This window comes from Megalobrama amblycephala, linkage group LG23 (assembly GCF_018812025.1).
Source record: "Megalobrama amblycephala isolate DHTTF-2021 linkage group LG23, ASM1881202v1, whole genome shotgun sequence".
Classification (NCBI taxonomy): Eukaryota; Metazoa; Chordata; class Actinopteri; order Cypriniformes; family Xenocyprididae; genus Megalobrama; species Megalobrama amblycephala.
The window spans coordinates 9,476,431-9,500,960 of NC_063066.1; the positions used below are offsets into that span (position 1 = coordinate 9,476,431).

General features: G+C 44.1%; 1 long non-coding RNA gene across 1 annotated transcript in view; it reads right to left on the reverse strand.

Moving 5' to 3' along the window:
• The window catches only part of LOC125259189, a 46,122-nt gene that overhangs the window by 18,482 nt on the left and 3,110 nt on the right, over positions 1 to 24,530 (reverse strand). The window contains exon 2 of the long non-coding RNA XR_007182745.1: positions 9,222 to 9,314. This is a non-coding gene — a long non-coding RNA (uncharacterized LOC125259189). The remainder of the gene's footprint in view (positions 1 to 9,221; positions 9,315 to 24,530) is intronic.

Consider the following 24,530-nt stretch of genomic DNA (forward strand, 5'->3'; position numbering starts at 1 on the left):
AAACATTAAACTACAAATTGTCTTATGCTTGGACGTTTCACAGGGAATCTTGCTTGTAACAGGGCCACACTTTCACGTCCTCTTATCTGATTGAACAGCTGTAGATAAGTGATATTACAGCAAATTTTTAGAAAAACACGAAGGCTGCTTCTTATGTTTTTGACACTCTGAGATTTTCTTAGTCCAGAACTATGATTTGTGTGCGAAATCTACTTAAAGCCAAAGTGCTGGAATGACTAAAGTGTTTCGTGGGTGGCAAGAACTGAGAAGTATTTGAGTCAGCCTCTGTTTGGTGGTACACAGGTCTAGTCGAAGCACTATAAACATGTTCATGGTATGCTGTCTATAGTAGTGGATTTGAGAATAGAGTTAACGGGATATTAAAGAATGTGATGCAAGCCGTAGAGAACAGAAAGCCGGCCTCGCCTATTGTTGGAGAATCCCACAGAGATGATCGATCGGCCAGCCACAGGTAGGCAGTCTGTAGAACATCTGTGTGAACTGTCAAACGTCAGCTGACTGCAAAACACCTCACCGGAACAACATAGTCTTGCTCACACACACACAGATATAAATTCATACACACTCCTATATTAACCTCAATGTTTACCAGAGAGAAAAATGCTTATAGAAAAAGATATTCTGTTCGACTCAGAAAATAGTTTTTGAAAGGAATAAAAAGGCACAGGGCATTTCTTCTCCCTGCCGGAGTTGATTTGCTACCTCATTAGGCCACAAAATGGTATCAGATCCGTCCATCATGCTCGCAGCATCCAGCAGCGGTTGATCTCAGAGGCTACACAGTCCATTTCATTCAAATCCCCCCTCTCGCTGAACAACATGTTCCCGTTCTGTCTTTCGGTCTCTGGCCATGTACAGTAACTGCTGCTGAGCGTGTGCCAACAGTGTTTGATCAGATGTCACAAAGCATGACTGAAACGCATGGGAACAAAGTCATTAAGACTCCAGCTCTCAAATGCCAGGGCGAGTGGAAGCCTGAATCATCAGGTTCTGCTCTGAGCTCTTCTGCGATACTGCAACTCCTTATTCATAAAGAAATAGGTTAAGCCTTGATGTTTAAGTCAGAGGCAGCAAGTAAATCTCCTAAAATCTTTTTATGCTTGTAAGACAAAAGGGATCTAGCTATGGGAGCACGTCTTTTAGTTTGTCATAGCAAAGTCTGAAGTCCGGTGATGTTTTTTCTTCTTGCTGTTTTAATTCTTGCTCTATTCTGTTTATATCATTTTTGGTAGCTTTACAGACATAAGGAATTTATTAGTGAAATTCAAACCGAATGCCTGTGGTGTGATGTCAAAAGGATTTTGTTTCCTAATGAGAGAGAGAGAGAGACTATTGTTATTCCTCAAACCTTAAGGGGAATTATCAGTCTTTACATGTGAGCAGATATATTTATCATAACTTTCCATAATTACTCATGCAACCTTCTGTAATGGATAATTGGGCTTTCTATGTTGTATGATCGTAGGCCGCTAGTGTGTCATGCAGTAGAGTTTACTGTAGCCGATCGGGTTTGTATTAGTCAGGTGTGGAGAGGAGTCACAGTCTGACCAGCAGCATGGGGGAGTTTTACTGGACCTCCAAAATGAAACAAACAGGCTTTATTTGCTCTTTCCTACTGAGACCCGGGGAAATTATTAGCCACAAAGTGCTGCAATAAAGAATTGATTTTCCAGGCTTGATGAATCCAGCATGTTCCAGCTGAGGCTGCTTCTCCTGGGCAGCAGCGACCCACTTTATGGGCATTGAGAGCAGGAGAAACTGGAAATTGGATCCTTAAAAAAGCCCTACCTTTCGCTGCAGGCTTCATGACATTCATATTGTCATATATTGATGTTAACTGTCTCTAAAGCAGACATGAAGATCTCGGGCTTTTTGAGTAAGTGTTTATCTGGCTTGAGGAGCTGTTGAGAGAGGGTAAAGCACCCGCCGTGGGACTGCTGAATAGTTAAGTCTTGTTTCAGTAATAACAGCTTCATAATTATACTACTTTCCTGAGATATTATTGCAGACTCTTTTCAAGTCTTAATTACAACACAGTGAGATCTGAAAGTTCAGTTGATGCTTTTTCATAAGACCAAAGCAAAATAAAATATTTTTAACTTTAATTTATTTTTACAATTGTGCTTATTAATATGGATCCCTGATTTTCTCAAACATATATACTCTTGTGTACTTGTACTGTGTAATTTTTCTTTCACCAGCCTCACCAAACAGAACTGCAAATATCAAACAGGTTCTACAAACACACTTTGTCTGCCATTGAGCAACAAATAGCTCCACCCCAAAGTCACTCTGTTGTTCCAGCCAATACTGGGGTGTCGGAATGGTGAATTACACACTTGTGGTTAGGGATGCATTATATTGGTTAATGATCAATATTAGATATTTTTATTTTAATTTATCTGTATATTTATTTGTAATTTTTAAGTGTTCATTCTCATTTCCACTATTTTTAAATTAAATTTTAGACATTTGTCTGCATATACTAAAAGTTAATCTTTAAAAACACTGTTAAAGGGTTAGTTCACACAAATATGAAATTTCTGTCATTAATTACTCACCCTCATGTCGTTCCAAACCCGCAAGACCTTCGTTCATCTTCGTCACATGGACAATGTCTTTACTACCTTTCTGGGCCTTGAAAGTGGTAATTAAATTGCTGTCTATGGCGGGATCAGAGAGCTCTCAGATTTCATCAAAAATATCTTAATTTGTGTTGCAAAGATGAACAAAAGTCTTATGAGGGTGAGTAATTAATGACAGAATTTTCATTTTGGGTGAACTAACCTTTTAAGTGTATCTTTATCAAATCTCAAAATTAATTTCTGTTTTTCATATAATATTTCGATGCCAAAATTCACTTGATTTCAGTTTTTAGTGTTTTTTTTTTATGACAAAATAGTATTAGAATTTTAATATAAGCTGTTTAACGGTTGTCATTTTATCCACACGAAAATAATTTTTAGTTTTTACCAATATCAGCCATAATACCTTCTAATTGTAGTTCTACATCACACTTTTTGAAGGCAGTCACATGATCTTGTATTCTAATCCAACCACATCAAAAATATGGTTCAGTTCAGTTTCATTTGTGTGCTTGTGCTGTGTTTACTGTACCATCACTAGAGAATCGTCCTTTGAAGATTCCTGAGAAAACGGATGAAGGAACTTTGAATTGCTTGAAACATTATAGTAAATATATTTGGTTGTATCACTGTCAGAACACTGTTTTGAGGAATCTCCTTAAGGCTCAAAAATAGCCATATTTGATCCAACATGATTTATGCACAGTAATGTAAGTTTGGCATTTTGAAAGTCTACTGTTTTTAAGCCAGCCCTGTAAGACAACGCAATGCCAAGAGAGCATTCATCTTCTGAAAGAACACTGTTTTCATTCTTTTCACCCACTAGTGTTCTGTAAACAGGTGGGTTTAGTCAATTCTCAGTCCAAACAAGTTAGTGTTCCAAGGCATCATTGTTTCAGTGGCCCTTACCACACTCTGACTTACAACAAAAAGGCAGTCAGTGACTTTAAGGACATATGCTCTTTAGGAAGCGTTCTCACTCAAGCTAAATGTTCATCCACTGGTTAATTAAGTGCTCTGAAAGAGGGCACATCAAAAGGAGCTGTGCATTTGGAATCGCTCGCACCGCCCCTCGGGTGCAGAGGTCAGCCCTCTTGGAGAGAGAAGTTAGGATATCCCAGCTCCAGACCTCTGCCTGGTAACCCCTCACCCCAGCAGAGATATCAAAGCCCGCGGAGCAGTGGGATGCGCAGCCATCCCAGAACAAAAACAGGAACACTTCAAAGCGCCAGCTGGAAAAAGACAAGAGAGAAGGGAAGAGGAGGAGAGAAAATAACACAGGACAGCCGATATCAAATTCCCTCTTATTCTGAGCATATTCCAGAAGATGAATGTAATTAATATCTCTGAGTTGTCATGCGTCTAAAGTGCCGTGGCTGTGCCATGGCCTCGCTAGAAAAGAATTATACGATTTAACAGACCTGAGAGTTCTGGACTATGGAAGAGAGAAGAAAGGCCTTTTTCCTTCATAATACCCCTAATGAAGTGGCTGCCGCTCCTCCAGTCCTGGCCGTGGCCTTCAGCAGCCTGCTCACAATCTGTTTAATGATGGAACGGGGCCGGCAAGTGCACCAACACTTCCCAGTGAGCCACAAAGGGAGATCACAACCCTCATTCTGGACAGGCAGAGAGGCTTAGTGCTCATCGACCTTATGAATCTGATCCCTGGTTGGAAAGGGAAGCTCCTTTCTGGAAGAGACAACACTTAACCCTCTCCAGCGTTTTTTGAAATTTTGTATTTCTCAAAGATGAAAATTCTTTCTTCAAAAAGCAAAAGAAGATATTTTAAAGAATGTTACATCTGTTTTTTGGGGGTTTGCTTTTAAGACTCGTATATGAGAGATTTAATATCATGTATTAATGACGATAATGTTCACGTACTTTCCAAAAGCAGCCAGCTCAGTGTTTTCAGGCTTGGACTAAATGCATGCAAATTATTGACCACAATGGCACCCACAGCTGCACCCAAGCAGCCTGCCTCTTTCATGTGTAACCCTTGATCCCATCACCACACCACGTCATCTTCTCCCTGACACTGTCGTCCCAAAAGAGACATGCGCCCCTTGCCGCCACATCCAGAAGGACGGATGCTACATTTACGGCATGCTGTTGCTTTAACGAAATCCGCCAACCTGTTCAGCGCAGCCGTGCGACGTTTGGAGGGCCGGAGGAGAAGGCAAAAGCAAACAGTCCGTTTCATCCCTCTTCTTTTGGGCCTATTCTGCTTATTGTGAGCCGAGTGTGTAATGTGGCGGCGAGGGGCGGGGGGAGAGTGGGGAAGCAGTAAAGGGGTAAAGAACCTGATTGCTTTAATCTCAGTGTTGTGCGGCTTTGGCCTTTCATGGGGCACTGAGGCTGTGTGATTCAGAGCTCTGGCCCCAGCTCCTCTCACCCGCTCATTGTTCTCTACAGAAAATCAATTCTCTTGAAGACCCCTTCTTAATCCCGTTTTTCGCCGGCCACAAAGGCCACTTGTGTGCGACCCCGCTGGACTATGGACTGGGATGATGTGGATGTCTGCTCGGATTCCAGCCCTTTCAGGTAATGCCGGTTCGCCTCACTTTATAGTGCCAAGTGCAGGACTCGACAGGAAGACATTTGCGATCATAATTTCCTGTGGAGTGCTGGCCGGCCCCTCCCCCTCGGCTCACCCCATGCCCCCAGAATAGTTTTAATTAGGCCCGACAACCACAGAGAGGAGGGATCAGTCTGCAACAATGACTGTCCCTTTGAACAGAGGACACACTGACCAGAGCCTTTACTCTGCAGAGAATCAAATTATTATGCATCTCATAACAGTCATGCATAGAGAAGAAATAAATCACCATAAAGAAAAGGGGGGAAAAAATCTTGCGCCAAATTCTTAGAAATGCACTCTTTATATTCACGTTTGGTTATGAAAAGTTTATATTTAGAGACCCTAAAATGTCATGTGGTGTAAATCAAGTTAAAAGTATTAATACATTTTCTTTACATCATTTATTCATGTGAGCGTATACATCTTAATTATTTTGGTTAATTATGTTTTTCAAATATTTTTCAAGGTAAAAAGCATTTTTACAAATATCATGAATTATTAATACATAAATATGTTTTTAAAGAGTCACACCACATGACAAAAAGTCAAATTATCTTTTATTTTCTTTTTTATATTTTACTGATGTATTGACCTTGACACAGCCATAAGGAGCTAAAGAGGGATTATTGTTGTTGATATAATTTCCTCATTTTTCAAATATTACTATGCAGTGAAGCCATTTTGTTGAAATATATATTTCTAATAAAAATAGTAATAAAATATTATGCCAAACGATGTTAAGTTTTCTTTTTAAGAATTTCATTTTTATTTTATTATATTATTTTTTTACCCTATTTTATGAACCTTTCCCCAAAATGAATTTTATTACAGAAATAAAAAACTATGTATTCCAGTAATTGTATGAGTGAATTGCATTTGTAACATATTTTTTAATAAAATAATAGAGAAATATTTGACACACATATGTTTGCAGCGCACATTTCTCAGAAATGAAAAAAGAAAAAAAAAAATGCTCGCCATGTTTTGAGGATGTCGATGCATCCGTTATTGATTAAATAGCTAAAATTCATCTCTTTCTGTATATTCCCAGAGTGTCCAGGGATCAAAACCCTTGTTTGACTGATGGAAAAACAGAAGCCAAACATCCAAACAGCTACCAACACACCCCCAGGCCCTCATGGTGCAGCTTGTTCGTGTTTCAGGGAGAATTTTAGATGTCCTCGTGCCTGTTTGCTTCATGTTGGATGAGAGCATTCTTCACCTGTCAGGTATACGGTCTTTGGACGGGGCCGGACATCTGCTGATCTTTATATCGAATTCATACATCAAAACCTGCTCCGGCTCTGTGACCGCTGGACTTCATCAGTCGGCTTTGATGCAGCATTTCTAGCCCTCTCCAAAGACTAAGAGCTGGCAAAGAACACATCATCACAGCACCGATCTCTCCTAATTACAGTCAGTTATATCTCTAAAAGAAAAAACAAACTAAACCTGATCAGGAAGACAAAGGAGTAAGTCTACGGAGGAGGTTTCATTACCCTTCCCTCTCTTTACCTTTTTCTGTGTTTCTCGCTGAAAGGGAACAAAGACGGAACCCTACCGATTGAAAACTAGCAGAACAGTGAAACAACAGGACACAACTGATCACTCATGCATGGTTGGGATTAGGATAAAAGTATAAAGAGTGTGGAGAAGAAAGAGCACAACAAAAGGAACAGGGGACTGACTAACTTTTTTCTCTTTCTTTTGAGGTGAAAGGAATCAAAAAAGGAAGGCCTGGCCATATGAAAAGATAGAGAAAGAAAGATTAACAAATAGAAGCAGTCCTTTTTAGCCTCGGTACGCTTCCACTTCTATTTCTTTTAACTGCAAACATGAAAGGCGGGTCTCTAGCAACCGTCGTGAGGCGAACCCTCTGAAGAAGTTGTTACCAGAACTCTTGGTCTCAAATCATCACATTTAACTTAAGAGACTTTCATTTGTGCAAATCAACTTCCATGGGAATTTTGTCATGGCACAAGCACCGTTTATTGTGATTCCGGTTGACCAACTGGCTTGTGAAGTCTTCAATGACACACCAGCTAACAAGACAGCCGTCCTTTCAGCCCCCGCCTGTACTAAGTGGAAATAATCCAGAAATACTTTGCACATCTAGTCTGCCTTGGCCTTCGTCCAAATTGCACTCTATTCTTTTTAATCTCCCTTAATAAAAAGGAGGGGATAAGAGAGAGATTAACATCTGTGCCTTTTTTCCTCTGCCACGTTTGAGTGGACAAATGTGAATGAGGGGAGGTAATGACAAGCCCCTCTTTGACGTTGGCATCATTGAGGGGTCTGCATGGCGTCTACGCTCGGGGAACTTCACAGATAGATGCTCTAAAGAGAAAGTGATGGAGCGTTTAGGTGTGTCAAGAGCTCTTCATTCAGGATGGGAGTTCGGCAGGTCACGTTCTCCGCTGCCGATCGAGAACTTTCAAATATACTGCCTATTAAACATTGTACTTGTACTTGTGGTTTATCGATCTACAGCTCTGTGAGAAGCGGTTGGTGATAACGCCGTTTAGCCTAACAGATGTTCCTCGTGATGCAACGCACTCGTGTGGGCTCTGCTAAACGCTCTGATATGATGCAGCTGTTTAGTTTTTACTGCTGGGATTTGTGTGACTTTCTCAGTGGCAGACAGTGTTTCTAACTACGCCTGAAGCTACGTGCTCATTAGCGTCTCAGTGTCATAGTGGACTCACAGTCATTATTCAGTAGTAGACACACATTCTGTTCTGCGCTGGGGCCAAATGCAATAATGCATGCACACTACTCATCAGCGACAAGGATCGCAGCATGAATTTTTAAATTACACACTCTGAGGTTTACTACGAATTACAAATATACACGTTTCATCCAATACTTTGTAGGCTTGGCTCACTGCCTAGCACAAAAGGAATCATTCAGCCAGCAGCTTCCTTTTAAAGACACATTTTATGGCACTAAAGACATTGCTTGGGATTTTTTTGAAAGATGTCAGGCTGTAATAACTACAGTATTATCTTTCAGCTGGCAGTCGTAATGTCATTTATGAGTAATGTTATGAGTAATTATGTGTAAGATTTATGAGTAGTATGGCATCACCTTTGTTTAATTTTTAGTTTAACATTAAACACATGCTGCTCTTGTTTAGTGATGTATACATATAGTTATTTGATGATTCAGAGGCTAGATTATTTTGGCCACAGCAATGATCATTTCCAACTATTTACAACTGTCATGTTAGAAGCCCATTTTCTGCCTCAGAGTAGAAAATCTCAAAGGTTATTTGATAGCTAACATTTATATCTCTCATTGTAACTTAATTTCTTATTTTAAAGTTTGTTTGTTTATTAAGTTTTTACGCCATGTTAGCATCATGGCTATTTACATGGCAAAAAAGGTCAGTATCATCCATAAAATGTACATTATATAAAGCATTTCAACTTGACATAAGATAGAAAATCTAAAATACATTCAGGTGCTACATGCAAACATGTTTCTGAATAAAAGCGTTTTCTAGCAGTGTCATAAAAATTACAATTCAACAGAATATGCTTGATAGTCAAAGGAACATTACATGAAAGACATAAAGGAGGAACTTCTCCTATTAATAAAAACCCATGGGTAAGTCTTGAGTGCCCCAGTCTACACTTAGTGAAGACAACTTGATCATGTCTTGATTTTAAATTATACTAGGGTTTATTTCATACTCTTATTTAACGTAGTAATTATGAGAAATGACATTGTACAATGCGAGACAAAGTCACGATTATGCAAAACAAAGTTGCAGTTGTGAAATATAAAGTCACATTGTGAGATATAAAGGAGGAACGCAGAATATTTTAATATTGGTATTAGTTATGGGCTGAGGTTTTTTTTTTTTTTAATTGTCTATTGAATGCAAGTTAATATTTAAAAACACTAACTTTGCATGTTTCTAAGTTGTCTAACTTTCCATTCCTGGTGTCATGTGTTTGTGTAATTCACAGGATGTAGTTATAATTTTGCTGTTTGTCTGCAGTCAGTTTACTGAGCAGTGACATGGTGCATACCTTATCATTCCGCATCCTTCCTGAGGGTCTAGGACAAACAGCCAGTGCCTGATTACCCCAAACCTCTTGGCTGTCAACTGGTGAAAGGTACTTCTGAGAAAATGAGAGGGAGAATGGCCAGGTTAAAGAGGCATCTAATGAAGTTACTGTCAAGCATGGGCCTGGGGCTGCCACATGAGGGGAAAATTGCGGGAAAAGTAGTTGAGTGGTCTGGGCACCGGGGTCTCGGCTACAGGGGGTCCCTCCTCAGGGGCCATTGTGTGGGAGGTGCTTCTGCAAAACCTGTCGTATACAAGTTGCTCTTTGTTCTAAACACAGCTAGACTTTAGACACTGAGAGTAAGACCGCAGACTTAAACAGTTTTAATGACATAACAAAGAGGTGCTGTTACAACTAGTGATGGAAAACCCCATCATTTTTCTGCCTTACAGTTTTCTAAGCGTGCAGGTGAGCTCTGAGTAGGTGAAAAGCAGTTTAAATGCTTATTGTTGTCTAATTCATTGTTGACCCTGATTTCATTGCTGTGATGGCAAACCTGAATTTTCTGCATCATTACTCCAGTCTTCAGTGTCACATGATATTTCATAATTCATTCTAATATGCTTATTTGAATTATAAATGTTTATAAATTGATTAAATTGTTGTCTTACTGACCCCAAACTTTAGTGCACACAAACTTGTTTTAACAGCCTAAACACTAAGCCTAATATTGTATTAGTTGTATTTGACAGTTTTTGTGTCAAAATACTGTTTGTTGATTTCATGTCAACAACAAAAGCTATAAGAAACATTCCCTCTTCCTTTTTAAAAGATCCTCTCTTTTTAGCGTTCCTGTAGCTCTAACAGCTAGCCATGTGTTGAATTCCCAGAATGCAATGCAAGTCACTTTAGATAAAAGTGTCTGCTAATTGCATGAATAATAACGTAAAAGTTGCATTTTATAATCAGCATTATCATAGTTGTTCCTGTCTGGAATAAGTGATCTAGCTCATCATCGCTGATATTATAATACATAATCAATCAATCAATCAATCAATCAATCAATCAATCAATCTTTTATTACAGACTCAAGGTCCACATTTAAAAAAGGAAAAAGGAAGAGAGAAAAAAACAAAAAAAACAATAGGACAACATATACAGCCTACAGCATCTACCACACACAAAAGTTGTAGTCATACATAAGTTGTAGTCATAGTACAGTTTGTAGTTAAAGGTTTAGTTCACCCAAAAATGAAATTTCTGTCATTTAAGTACTCACCCTCATGTTGTTCCACACCCGTAAGACCTTCGTTCATCTTCGGAACACAAATGAAGATATTTTTGATGAAATCCAAGAAGTTTGTTTTTATCCCCAATAGAAAGCAACGTAATTACTGTCATTCAAGGTACAGAAAAGTACTAAAGACGTCCTTGAAATAGTCAACGTGACTACAGCGTTTTAACCTTAATGTTATGAAGTGACGAGAATACTTTTTGTGTGCAAAAACAAAACAAAAATAACAACTTTATTCAACAATTTCTTCTCTATCCTGTCAGACTCGTACGCATCTGACGGAGTGAACCAATACTGAGCCGCATAGGCGCCGATCCCGTGGGTGCTTGGGGGCTGGAGCACCCACGGAAATGGTCGAGCACCCACGGAAAAATACGATATATTCTCCATTGATTTAACCAATAAAAAAATCGAGTGGAGTTTTCAGACACGATCTTCACCCTTTTTATAGTTTATTTAAGGCTGTTTCAAACGTCGAGAGCGCATCTAAGTGATGCGCGAGCACAAAAAGCTCTGTTCTCGATCATATCATGGATCGGATACATGCGCGCGCTCAAACTCAAACTCTCCTTGCATCAGATATCAGCGAGAGCACGACTCGCGACAACACTCGTGAAAAGAATGTGTTTTGGGGTCGAAATTATCATTGGATATAATGCAAATGAAACATCCAGTTGACGTTAAATAAGCTAACTAGTGCAGATGAACGTTGTGGCTCGTGTAAGTTAGTCTATAATCTATCGCTTGACTCTTCTTTCCAGGGAAATCACTAACAAAAAGCACACAAACATGTCCCTGCTCTTGATATACAAACATTAATGAACTTCTTTGAACTTTGGAGGAAAAAAACTATATGAGGGCAGATTCGAATCACTGATCATTAGAGCACGGCTGGACCTCTGACTCTATTAACAAAAATTCTACCACGAGACTATCATGAAATACGAAATTTGTATTTGTCTATAGTATAATATGGATGTAATTGGGGGGAGGGGAGGGGGGTGATGTGGGGCACTGGGCACCCACAGGCAGAAACATAAATCGCCGCCTATGCTGAGCCGGCCTTCGGATGTAAACACGGAAGCTCTGAACTGCGTTCACTGCATCAAGTACGAGTCTGACAGGGTAGAGAAGAAATTGTTGAATAAAGTCGTTGTTTTTGTTTTGTTTTGCGCACAAAAAGTATTATCGTCACTTCATAACATTAAGGTTAAACCACTGTAGTCACGTTGACTATTTTAATGATGTCTTTACTACTTTTCTGGACCTTGAATGATGGTAATTACGTAGCTTTCTATGGGGGATTAAAAAAAATGTAGATTTCATCAAAAATATCTTCATTTGTGTTCTGAATACGAATGAAGGTCTTGCGGGTTTGGAACCACATGCGAGTTAATGACATAAGTTTTATTTTTGGGTGAACTAACCCTTTAATATATCTTGTCTAAATAGCTGCAATGATTTATCAAAGCTAAGTACGTTTTAACATATCTATTTATACACAATTACTATTGTTATTCTAAGTTGTATAACACACACGCCCTCTGAAGCTTAGTAGCCAGAGCACTACAGCTCTTCCTCTCTGGGGTGCAGTTAATCAGCTCTAAGCAAATATGTCTGCTGAAGCGTGAAAGCCCCATCGCTCACTTACTTCACAACAACCCCTGTCTCTTCCACACATCTACGCCACGTCGGCCACCCCACTAGCATGTAGTACAGAGCGACGATTACTTTACCGTGACAGTGTGTCAGGAGTGAAAAATAGGGTAGAGCATACAGGTATCCTAGTTTGAGTGACAGAATTTGAGCGCACAAGCTATTTCAGCTTTCAATCATATCAGGGAAGTATCACTGCAAGTTGTCATGTTTCATTCTATGGCAAATGCTAGTATTGGTGTTTTCTCCCAGTTTACTAAGCTTTCTAATTCAAAATCATTTAGGGAGTGTAATCTACCTAGCATTGTTATAGGGACGGCGATCTGTAACCTCCTACCTAGTAAAGTTTATCTTTCACTTGGCTCTCCCAGACAAACAAAAACAAGGGCACAAAAGGGAGAGGGTGTGTGCGAGGGTGTTGTGGGCAGATGGGTCACATGCAGTCCTTTGAGAGTCTCCCCTATCAACCCCATTCACCAGGCCCTATAAAACTGACAGCCTGCTTAAATACCTGACACAAGAAAAGAGGAAAAAACAAAGAAGAGAAGAGGCGAGAACAACGGTAAAAATAAATAAGACAGCCCTCGGTGACTGATGTGTAAAGGCTATGGCTGACATCTTAGTGACCATTAATAAATGTGGCTGCGGTCACAAAGGGCGAGACTAAAAAGGGAGAAAAGCGGCGAAAAAGAAAAAGAAAACAGTGAACGTTGCCTCCAGCTCTAAATTCCAATGCTTATTCATCAGGCTGGATGGAGCTCACTTGGCCCATTTTTTTTTATGCCGCTCACTCTTGGACCCCCTTTAGTGTCTTTGTTTGTCTTTGGAGTCCATGAGAAAAGTCAATTATATTTCAACAACCATGCTTAGTTAACATCACCATGCAAATCTTAAAGGGCGCCATTACTCTTAATCACGAGTTGGAGGGGGCGAGAAGTTGCTCTGAATCACTGCTTCTCTTTAGGCCTTTAAAGCGAGTAAGACGTTACGCACATCTGGGACGGCACATCAAATAGAGAGACGTGCGGAAAAATAAACACTGGTAGGCGATTAAAAATCCATATTTATGCAATCCCAGTTTTCCTTGCCTGAGAACTCCACACATTGGTTCCCTGCCTCCATTTGATCTGAGCGGAGAGACCACAAAAAATAAATGTTTAAACCTCTAAACTTGCAATCACAGTTTAATGCGTTCACAAAAGTCATCAATTATATTTTAAATAGCAGAGAGAGGAAATATTTAATAAGCAAAGTAATGATGTAAATTAGCAAAGGATAATGAAACACCGTGAAGATGAACAGGTTGCACACTGCCATGCGTCTTGTCTTAAAACGCATTTCTAATTACAGAGTGTCATTATTATGCATTGTGTAGTCTACGGCAACACACTATTCACGATTATAATTGCATAATCTCAAACTGTGTTCCACACACCAACTATTAGAGGTGATCTGATCATACTGATCATACTGTAGCATCCCTAAAATGAACAGAAATGTTCATTTAGCTTAAGTTTCTTTTTATGTTAATCTCACAACCCGATTACAAGTCGATTTAGGTAAATGCTTCTGACAAATGCTTAAAGGGATGGGTTACCCAAAAATGACAATTATGTCATCATTTCCTCACCCTCATGTCATTCCAAACTCGTACAGTGCTCTTCTGTAGAACATAAAAGAAGATGTTTTGAGCAGGGATGCACGATATATCGGCCACCATATCTGTATTGGCCGATATATGTTCATTTTTAATGTTATGGGTCCAATAAGTAAATTTGACAGATGTATTTAAGCCGATAAATAATGTATTATTTCTTTCAGCTGAGATGCGCACTGTTCACCATGATGGTTTTGAATCGCTTGAAATATGATTTCAAGGAAAATACAGTTGCGCAAGTCTGTCATACAAGCTACATAAAAGTACAATGAGAACATTATAATTTTGTGCGTGGGACATGGCTTTTAATGGTGTAACTTTTGTTTTTGTAATCAGGCTCTCAAAAGTTATATCAAATTTGGATTTAGATTTATCGGCCAATATATTGGTTATCGGCTTTCAAATATAAAGAATTATTGGTTATCGATATCATGTCTCAGTGTTTATTTTGTCCATATAATGGAAGTTAATGGTAACCAAAACTGTTTGGTTACCAACATTATTCAAAATATCTTCTTTTGTGTTCCTCAGAAGGAAGAAAGTCATACATGTTTGGAAAGACATGAGGGTGAGTAAATGATGACAGAAATTTCATCTCTTAAACTGTAATTTAATGTATTTATACTTGAAAATGAAAAGAATCCTAAAGAGAGTGGCTAAAGTATCAGAATCAAAACTATTAAAATAAATGATGTATTGTAAATTTGATGCTTTCTTGGTAGTGAATGACTCCTGCATAAAATCTTGAGTGCCAATCTGAATAGAGACATCTTAAAGTTGAGTCAAAAATAAATGGGGTGCCACTCCCTTTGAAAGCGTGCTATAAATCAGACTGAAGCCATACGGCCCTGTGGAGAGCTCCTCGGTCGGGCGTCAGGGTAAACTGTGCTGAATCCATCTGTGCAATCTCATCGTCATTATGTCCCTGCTGTTTTCAGAGCCGTAAATCATCCAAACAAACTTTAACGTCTGCACATCCTTACAGAAACGCATGCTCTAGACGTGTTCGTCTCCGAGACACTCGTCAGCTGCATCTGTTTACAGGTCTGTGAGTCTGAGGTGAAAGTTTTAGTTGTGACCGACTCTCTGGCATTGATTACGCAATTACACAGTGTAATCTCACCCTCATTGATTCAACACAACCGGTGTTGGTGTGTTGAATCAATATAAACAAACACAGGTAAGTCAACCACACTTTAATTTGCCCACAAGTTAAAGTTGTTGAAACAAATTTCTTTTTTGGAATGCTTTTGGAATTATGGAGTCACAGAATAACATTTACCTTCAACTTGGATACACTGGTATGTGGTGAGTGCTGGTATAATCTTCACCACATAATGTATTTGGGAATCTGGCTGATAGACTGTGCTTTTCTGTGATTCTGTGCTGAGATATGCCTGGCTTCATCTTTGATCTGGTGCGCTCACCAGGAAGAAGTAGATTATAGGGTTTGTGAAATCAAAATAAATAACAAATACATTCTGGGCACAAATGCTCAGAATGTTAATGCAAAATGCTAAAAAAAAAAACCCCTGAGTATCACTAGTCATTAAGATAAACAAAGACTTCATAATTAAATTGTTTTATCAGTATATAAATGAAACATCAACTGAGCAAAGATATTCAAACTAAAGAAAAATTAGTTTTTGTTTGATTATCATCTAATTTACAACGCCCTTTATGTTCTTGACAGGCATTGCTTTTGTATAATATAATTAATTCACTAATGTCTTATGCATGACCATAAGCAATACATTTAAATGTTAAATGTAATTTAAATGACTTTTATTTTATTTTTGAATGCGTTGTGTTATTTTGGTTTCTCGATTCTCCTTCAGTGTAATTATGCTTTATTTAGCGCTTGTAACCACAACAAAAGTGCATTAGGTTGTTTCACATCATCTCAAGCAGCTACATGTTGAGATGTGGAGGAAGTCTCACAGCGCAGGTGTTGGTAATGCACCAGACAGACGAGAGGGGTCAAAGTTTGCTAGGAACACAGGGAACCCTGCCGAGAACAAGCATGTGCTATTGTCCCATGACCCAGGACGTGTGTGTGGGAGAGACTGTGTCCTCTGTGTCTGGTCTCGGCACTCATGGCTGCTGTGGTTCAGCAGAGGAGAGCCTTAGAGTAGACTGACTAACAAGGTGTACTGTTTCTCAGTGGCTAGCTGCGCCCTCTTTTGGTTTGTACGAGTTATGGTAGAAATGTGTTGAATCACTCTCCTGTGGCTTTTTTGTCATTTTCCACTTTAAAGATGAGAATTTTTTTTTTTTTTTTTTTTTTTTACACTGAAATGTAAATGAGCTCAAAGTTTATCAGTTTGTACCTTCATAAGGAGATCGAATACTGATTGCTTCATTACAATGCTGTTAAGAGTGAAAGAGTGTTTGAGTGAAGGATTTGTTCACTGACTGTGATGATTTGGCAGCTTGTTTTATCCATAATGTAGGCTGTGACAAACTGACATGAAAATGGATTGACATGTCTCTTATACCCTTAAGTCATATGAATTTGGGTCAGGCCTACTGAGTGTTTCTGTCTTTTTAGGAAACTTAAACTACAGTATTTTGTAGTCAAAATAATTGGACAGGTGTCATTGTATTGCACACAAATTTCAATGTGACAGTATTATGGGTATAAATGAGTAGTATTAATCTTTTGTTGCTCCAATGCTTATTTATTGCTTAAAATTCGTTTTTTTTTCAACGTTTAACTAATTAGTTTTTGCTATATGTTTAGTACGAATAAAGTGTTTTTTGCATTTGTTTGCTTGTTGTGTTTAGGTTTTAAAGCTCCCTGAGCACTTGTTGTTGTTGTTGTTATTGTGTTATGAATGACAGTAAATTTTATGACACGGCTGGTCATGTGATCTCAAAATGGCGGCGCCATGTGGGGCAACCCACCCCATGAATAAAATAGCTTTTTTCTAGAGTCTCCATCTAATGCGAGTATACATCATTTTAATGATATTGCTCATAAGTGCTATTTTTTTGCATAAAACTTTTAACACCTTTAACACAGACTCCAGCAGGAGTGTTTTAGAAGCATAAGGATTAGATAACGACACGCCAAAAGTTTGAATCACCATTAACCGAAACACTCCAGCAGGTGGTAAAGCTTCTAAATTTAAATCACATTCCCGCTTAAATTAAATGTTATTAACTCTAGCGACATTTTATCCCGCATTGGGCCCGGAATAAAAGCGTGCTAAGTGAACTCGTGTTTCTATAAACAGTTTGTAGTGAGAAAACAACAAGTTACATTTATCATTATAAGTCGGCACCATGTGACGCATCTCCAAGTGTGCATGTTACCGTATTTTAAGAAGAAAAGTTTAATGTGGAGACAGAGATATTATTCAAATCTAATGCCCTTCTTCGCTCAGGATAAGAGCCTGATTTTAAACCTGACAGGTTAGAGAGGAGGTGGAGGTGCTTTGTTCCCCGTTTCCACTCTGCACACGAGGCTTTCGGAGCTTAGTCTATTTGAACATGCAACGTTTTAAAGCTGCTATCAATCAGCATGGGGTCCCAGAGTGAGCAAAATGAGAGAGCAGGAGGGAGAGAATGAGAGAAGCTGATATAGATGGAAAGAAGTTCCCATTCAGTCGGTCACTTCGACGTACGTCGGATGACCGACGAATAGGAATCTCGCTAGAGAGGCCAATCTACTTCGAGTGTAACTAAACGAGCCAATGCACATTGGCATGCAATCATATGCATCAGCTGCTCGCCTCGCAGCGCGGGTATATAATGAGCAGCAGGTGCGTTGCATCTTCAGCTTTTCGCTTCGGAGCCGAACTACACATGGTAGTATCTACGAGCGAGTGTGAAAGGAACGAGCCAGCTCTCTCTACTGCTCTCTCGTCTGGTGCAGGTGGAACAGCACAGCAGCGGGGCCGATTCTCTCCTTTTGTTTATTTTCTTTTTTTGCCCACTGAGCAAAGAAAGCTGTGTGTCAGCTGTGAAAGCCGTTCTTACGGCTGGTACGGTGCGCTTTAAAGAGCGCTGAAAAGCTGTTTTCACGGCTGGTAAGAGCGGCATCTCCAAAGAGAGTGCACACGACAGGCTGCACATTTCCCTGTCTGTGCTGCAGCGGCTTTCCCCTGCGTGCTTCGGCACTTGAAAGAGCAGTTCCTGAAAGAGCTTACACGAGTAGTTCGCGTCTTTTTAAAGATGTCGTTCTACTTGTGTGTTTCTGGATGCGGTCGTTACCTGGCGCCTCGGGATGGTCACCAGCGCTGTATCACGTGCTTGGGCTTAAGGCACGCTGAGGCGGCGTTTGTGGACGAGTCATGCACCCATTGTGGGATGATGACCGTCGCGGAGTTGCGGTCGAGACTCCACTTCCTGCAAAGGGGTGGAGTCCCGGTCCCGGCGCCTCGTTCCAATCCTCCTCAGAGGGTTGCTTCGGGCGCTGGGACTGGTGACTTGAGGATCATGGTGAGCGCGCTTCCTTCGGGGAACCAACCCCCTAGGAACCCTCATCCCTCGTGCACTCCGCAGCCAGTAGAGCTGCCGGGGGAACGCGGTGGACCACCCCAGAGGTGTGTACCATCCGTATCCTTCGGAGCTCCCCATGACGACCAGATGTCGATCGCTGCATCGGAGGGTGAGCCTGATACTTTCGGGGATGACGATTCGGCGCAGCTGCCTCCTTCGGGAGTGACATCTGTGCCCGATTCAGACCCGGAAATGATGGCTATGCTTTCCCGGGCCGCCAACAGGGTCGGGCTCGTGTGGAATCCTCCACCGTGTCCCGAGCCCTCGCGGTTGGACGATTGGTTTCTCGGGGTGGCAAGGGCTGGTTCTCAGTCCCCCACCCCAGTGCCTTTCTTCCCGGAGGTGCATGAAGAACTCACTGGCACATGGACGGCACCTTTTACTGCCCGAAACCGTGTCGGTGGGTCCTCCTCCCTCACCACCCTTGATGGCGGAGCGGCGAAGGGTTATGCGCGCATACCCCCTGTGGAACGGGCCGTTGCTATGCAACTGTGCCCTAACTCCACCTGGCGGGGGGAGCCGTCTCTCCCTTCCCGGGCCTGTAAGCACTCGTCGGATCTTACCGGCAAGGCTTATCAGGCCTGTGGGGAAGCCGCTTCTGCCTTACACGCTATGGCGTTGTTGCAGGTCCATCAGGCCAAGGCACTGAAGGACCTACACGAGGGTGGTCATGATCCGCAAGTTCTACAAGAACTTCGTACCGCGACGGACCTCGCGCTTCGTGCGACGAAGGTTACGGCGCGGTCAGTGGGTCGTGCGATGTCCACCATGGTGGTCCAGGAACGCCATCTCTGGCTGTGTCTCGCGGACATGAGGGATACCGACAAGGTCAGGTTTCTTAATTCCCCCGTGTCCCAGACCGGCCTCTTCGGCGACGCGGTCGAGAACTTTGCCCAACAGTTCTCGGCTGTACAAAAGCAGTCTGAGGCCATTAGTCACATCCTGCCGAGGCGGTCAGCTGCTGCACCCCCACCGCCGGCGGCACCTCAGTCTGCCCGTCGCCGAGGGCGCCCCCCTGCGGCCGCCCCCGCTCCCACGCCGCAGCAGCAGCCTCCATCCAAGCGGCGTCGTGGAGCCGGTCGCGGGCGGGGTGCCCAGCCCGTCCCGCCACCCCCTAAAAAGAAGGGTGGCAAGGCCAAGTCCAAGCGGCCCTAGGACGGGCGACCCGGAGATGGATGGGACTGCTCTTCAGGAGGTGGTGACCGCACCGCTCCTTCCCCCGGAGGAGGGCCGGGTGGAGAATCTTTTGTTTCCCCTTTTTGTTCCGCCGCTGGCCCAACGACCAGCGGTACCCAAATTTTCAATAAAAGAGCAGTTTCCTCTATCTCCGGGTCCGAAGAGGGCTCGGAGGGCAGTGGGAGGGCAAGAACCTCACCACTCTCATCCACCTCTTCTGTCGCCAGCGGACAGCAGCGAGCAGCAGGCAGACAAAACCTCGACTGCTCCCTCTGTCCACCTGTGGAAGCAGGTAAGTGTTGCACAGCACACTGTGACCCCGCTTCGGGCCGCCTCATACAGAGAGCCCCCCGGGCCGCGTCCCTGCGTTCCACCTCGCTGCCCCGCGGCGGGTACGCCGGTGGTCCCCTTGGTGCCGCTTGCTCGGTCTCTGGGAGCCTGGCTAGCGCTCCCCAGTCCGTCTCGCTGGCTCCTTCGGACCATCAGGCTCGGCTATGCGATTCAGTTCGCCCGGCGCCCCCCCAAGTTCAGGGGCATCCTCTTCACTACAGTGAAAGCTGCCGATGCCCCTGTCCTGCGTGCGGAGATCGCAGTCCTACTGGCGAAGGACGCGATCGAGCCGGTCCCTCCAGCCGATATGAGGTCAGGGTTCTACAGTCCCTACTTCATTGTACCCAAGAAAAGCGGCGGGTTACGACCGATCTTGGACCTGCGTCTTTTGAATCGGAGCCTCCACAAGCTACCGTTCAAAATGCTCACGCAGAAACGCATTTTCGAATGCATCCGTCCCCGAGATTGGTTTGCAGCGATCGACCTGAAGGACGCGTACTTTCATGTTTCGATTCTTCCGCGACACAGGCCATTCCTGAGGTTCGCGTTCGAAGGTCGAGCATACCAGTACAGGGTCCTACCCTTCGGGCTCGCCCTGTCTCCCCGCGTCTTCACGAAAGTCGTGGAGGGAGCCCTTGTTCCCATGAGAGAACAGGGTGTTCGCATCCTCAACTATCTAGACGACTGGCTTATCCTAGCACAGTCTCGGGATCAGTTGTGCGAACACAGGGACTTGGTGCTCAGTCACCTCAGCCAGTTGGGGCTTCAGGTCAACTGGGAAAAGAGCAAACTCGCCCCAGTGCAGAGGATCTCTTTTCTCGGTATGGAGTTGGATTCGGTCGAACAGATAGCACGCCTCACAGAGGAACGTGCTCGGTCGGTGTTGAACTGCCTGAATACTTTCAACGGCAGGACAGCGGTCCCACTGAAATTTTTTCAGAGGCTCCTGGGGCATATGGCGGCCGCAGCGGCTGTAACACCGCTCGGTCTGCTTCATATGAGACCGCTTCAGCACTGGCTTCACGGCCGAGTCCCGAGATGGGCGTGGCTACACGGCACGTTCCGGGTGCCAATCACTCAGGAGTGCCGCCAAGCCTTCAGCCCGTGGTCGGACCCTTTGTTTCTTCGGGCAGGAGTGCCCCTAGAACAAGTGTCCCGGCATGCTGTGGTATTCACAGATGCTTCGGCCACCGGCTGGGGTGCCACGTACAACGGGCATGCAGTGTCAGGGGTTTGGACGGGACCCCATCTGCATTGGCACATCAACTGCCTCGAGTTGCTGGCAGTACGTCTTGCTCTGGGCCGCCTCAAAGGCCTGCTACGGGGCAAGCATGTACTGGTCCGTACGGACAACACTGCGACCGTTGCGTACATCAACCATCAAGGTGGTCTACGCTCCCGTCGCATGTCGCAACTCGCCCGCCATCTCCTCCTCTGGAGTCAGAAGCATCTGAGGTCGCTTCGCGCCATTCATGTTCCCGGTGTGCTCAACCGTGTGGCCGACGAGCTGTCACGAGCTGCGCTGCCAGGAGAGTGGCGACTCCACCCCCAGGTGGTTCAGCTGATCTGGAAAGAGTTCGGAGAGGCTCAGGTAGACCTGTATGCCTCTCTAGAGACCTCCCACTGCCAGTTGTTTTACTCTCTGACCGAGGGAACACTCGGGACAGACGCACTGGCACACAGCTGGCCCCGGGGCCTGCGCAAATATGCGTTTCCCCCAGTGAGCCTACTTGCACAGACACTGTGCAAAGTCAGGGAGGACGAGGAGCAGGTCTTGCTAGTTGCGCCCTACTGGCCCAACCGGACCTGGTTCCCAGAACTCTCTCTCCTCGCGACAGCCCCTCCCTGGCCCATCCCTCTGAGGAAGGACCTTCTTTCTCAGAGACGGGGCACTCTCTGGCACCCGCGTCCAGACCTCTGGAAACTCCATGTCTGGCCCCTGGACGGGACGCGGAGGTTCTAGGTGACTTACCCCCTGAGGTACTTAACACCATCACTTCGGCACGTGCACCGTCTACAAGACGTGCTTACGCCTCGAAGTGGAACCTGTTCGTCGAGTGGTGCTCTTCTCGCCGAGAAGACCCCCGAAGATGCTCGATCGGAGTCGTGCTTTCCTTCTTGCAGCAAGGGTTGGAGCGTAGGCTGTCCCCCTCCACCCTCAAAGTCCAGACTGCTGCTATCTCCGCTTACCACGACCACATAGATGGCAAATCTGTTGGTCAGCACGACCTGGTCATCAGGTTCCTTAGGGGGGCGAGACGGTTAAATCCTCCTCGACCTCCCTCCATACCCTCTTGGGACCTCGCTCTGGTGCTAAGAGCACTCCAGATTGCTCCCTTTGAGCCTTTGCAATCAGCAGACTTAAAGATTCTGTCTATGAAGACTTTGCTGCTGGTTGCATTGGCCTCCATCAAGAGGGTAGGGGACCTGCAGTCATTTTCGGTCGACGAATCGTGCCTGGAGTTCGGGCCGGGCGACAGCCACGTGGTACTGAGACCCCGGCCTGGCTACGTGCCCAAGGTTCCCACCACTCCCTTCAGGGACCAGGTGGTGAGCCTGCAAGCGCTGCCCTCGGAGGAGGCAGACCCAGCCCTGGCTTTGCTCTGTCCAGTCCGCGCTTTGCGACGGTACATAGACAGAACTCGAAGCTTCAGGACCTCAGACCAGCTCTTTGTCTGTTACGGAGGCCAGCAGAAGGGAAAGGCTGTCTCCAAGCAGAGGATGGCCCACTGGATAGTGGATGCCATCGCCCTGGCTTATCAAGCTCAGGGCGTGCCCTGCCCGCTCAGGTTGCATGCTCACTCCACGAGAGGTGTAGCATCCTCCTGGGCGCTGGCTCGTGGCGCCTCGCTGACAGACATTTGTAGAGCTGCGGGCTGGGCGACACCTAACACGTTCGCTAGGTACTATAGCCTTCGTGTGGAGCCGGTCTCCTCCCGTGTTCTCGCCTCAGGTCAGAGGCACGGAGAGGCCCCGGCTTAGTGTCCGCTTGCTGCGCGACATGCGCTTCTTTTCTCCAGAGAGTCCCTACAAGGCAGACCCTGTCGAGTCCTCCGACATCCCTTCGGCAGCCGACGTGGCGGAGCGTCGGTCGCCAGGCCTTACTCCGTTGAATCCTTGAGAACCGGATTTAGGCTGGGTTCCATATGTGTGACCCTACGGGGATCCCATATGCGGCTTTCCACGGTTGCTCCTAATCGAAGCCCGTGTCTTTCCCTCTGGGAGAACCCACCAAGTTGGAGTCACCCCAGTTCTTCCATATGTTGTACAACCTACAAGGTTAGTCCATATGTACTTATCCATATAACTCCTTCGGGGAAGGATATGGCTTCCGCAGCGTTCCTTATCTGACGTAAGGTTACGCTCCCAGTGGTATCTATAGTCTCACTGAGTGGGTTTTGGGAACAACAGTGATCGACCCTCTCTGTGTGAGCCCGGTCCCACCGTCCTTAGGCAAGGGGGTTCAGGTGGCTCACAACAGAGCACTGGAAGAGGGCACCTCCTGTGGCGCTTTGGTAGGGATTCCTATTCGTCGGTCATCCGACGTACGTCGAAGTGACCGACTGAATGGGAACGTCTCGGTTACAAAGGTAACCCTCGTTCCCTGAAGGAGGGAACGGAGACGTACGTCCCGTCGCCACAGGCGCTGTCCTGCTGATGCTGCCACCTGCTGGGTTCGGCTCCTCAGCGAAAACCTGAAGATGCAACGCACCTGCTGCTCATTATATACCCGCGCTGCGAGGCGAGCAGCTGATGCATATGATTGCATGCCAATGTGCATTGGCTCGTTTAGTTACACTCGAAGTAGATTGGCCTCTCTAGCGAGATTCCTATTCGTCGGTCATCCGACGTACGTCTCCGTTCCCTCCTTCAGGGAACGAGGGTTACCTTTGTAACCGAGACGTTATCGCACTGTTTATTCAAAGCTGACATGAGACAAACTTGTTACTGTGTTCTGTGCCTGTTCATGCATGACAGGAGCGCTGTGAGGAGTGGAGGGAGAGATGTAAGAGGGAGTGGAAACCAGCGCAGGATTCAGGCAACTTTGACACCCCAGCTAAAAATGAGAGCCTTCATTCGAGCCCCTTAGCTGTCTTACTCTCATCAGGAGTTCAGGGAAATGACACGACACACTTTTTTCCTCTAAACTCAGAGCGCATTTTATGTTAAAGATGACAAAACATGCTGGCACCACTGGAATGAGTTTACTTCTGTGAGCACCAAGCAGATGGTCACCTGGATTAATTTACCCCATTTATTCATCTCATCATTTAAGTAAGAGCCTGCAGCTCATAGGATTTGTGTTGCCTTCAAAGACATCGTGCCTTGTTCATGTCACCGTCCACATGGAAGCCGTCGGTTCGAATTAATTCCCTGCTAAATTGAATAGGCCGACGTTGATGTGCCATATTGGGCCTAAATTATATTTTGCTTTATTTTAACCATAATTTCTGACAAATAACCATACTAATACAGCTGTTGTTGCAACTGTAAATCCATAATATATTGATATGGGATCTCAGTTGATTATCTGTCACAAAATATCCATATCTGCAAACAGTTTGTTAACAGATGTTTAGGATGGTGATGTAGTGGTTTTTGTTGCCATGTAGTGTTTTTACATTCAAGTACCTTTGGCTCCATTTAAACAGCAGAGGCTAAATATTAAAATATGCAAGTATTCTTGTGCCAAATTTGATTAATAGACTCC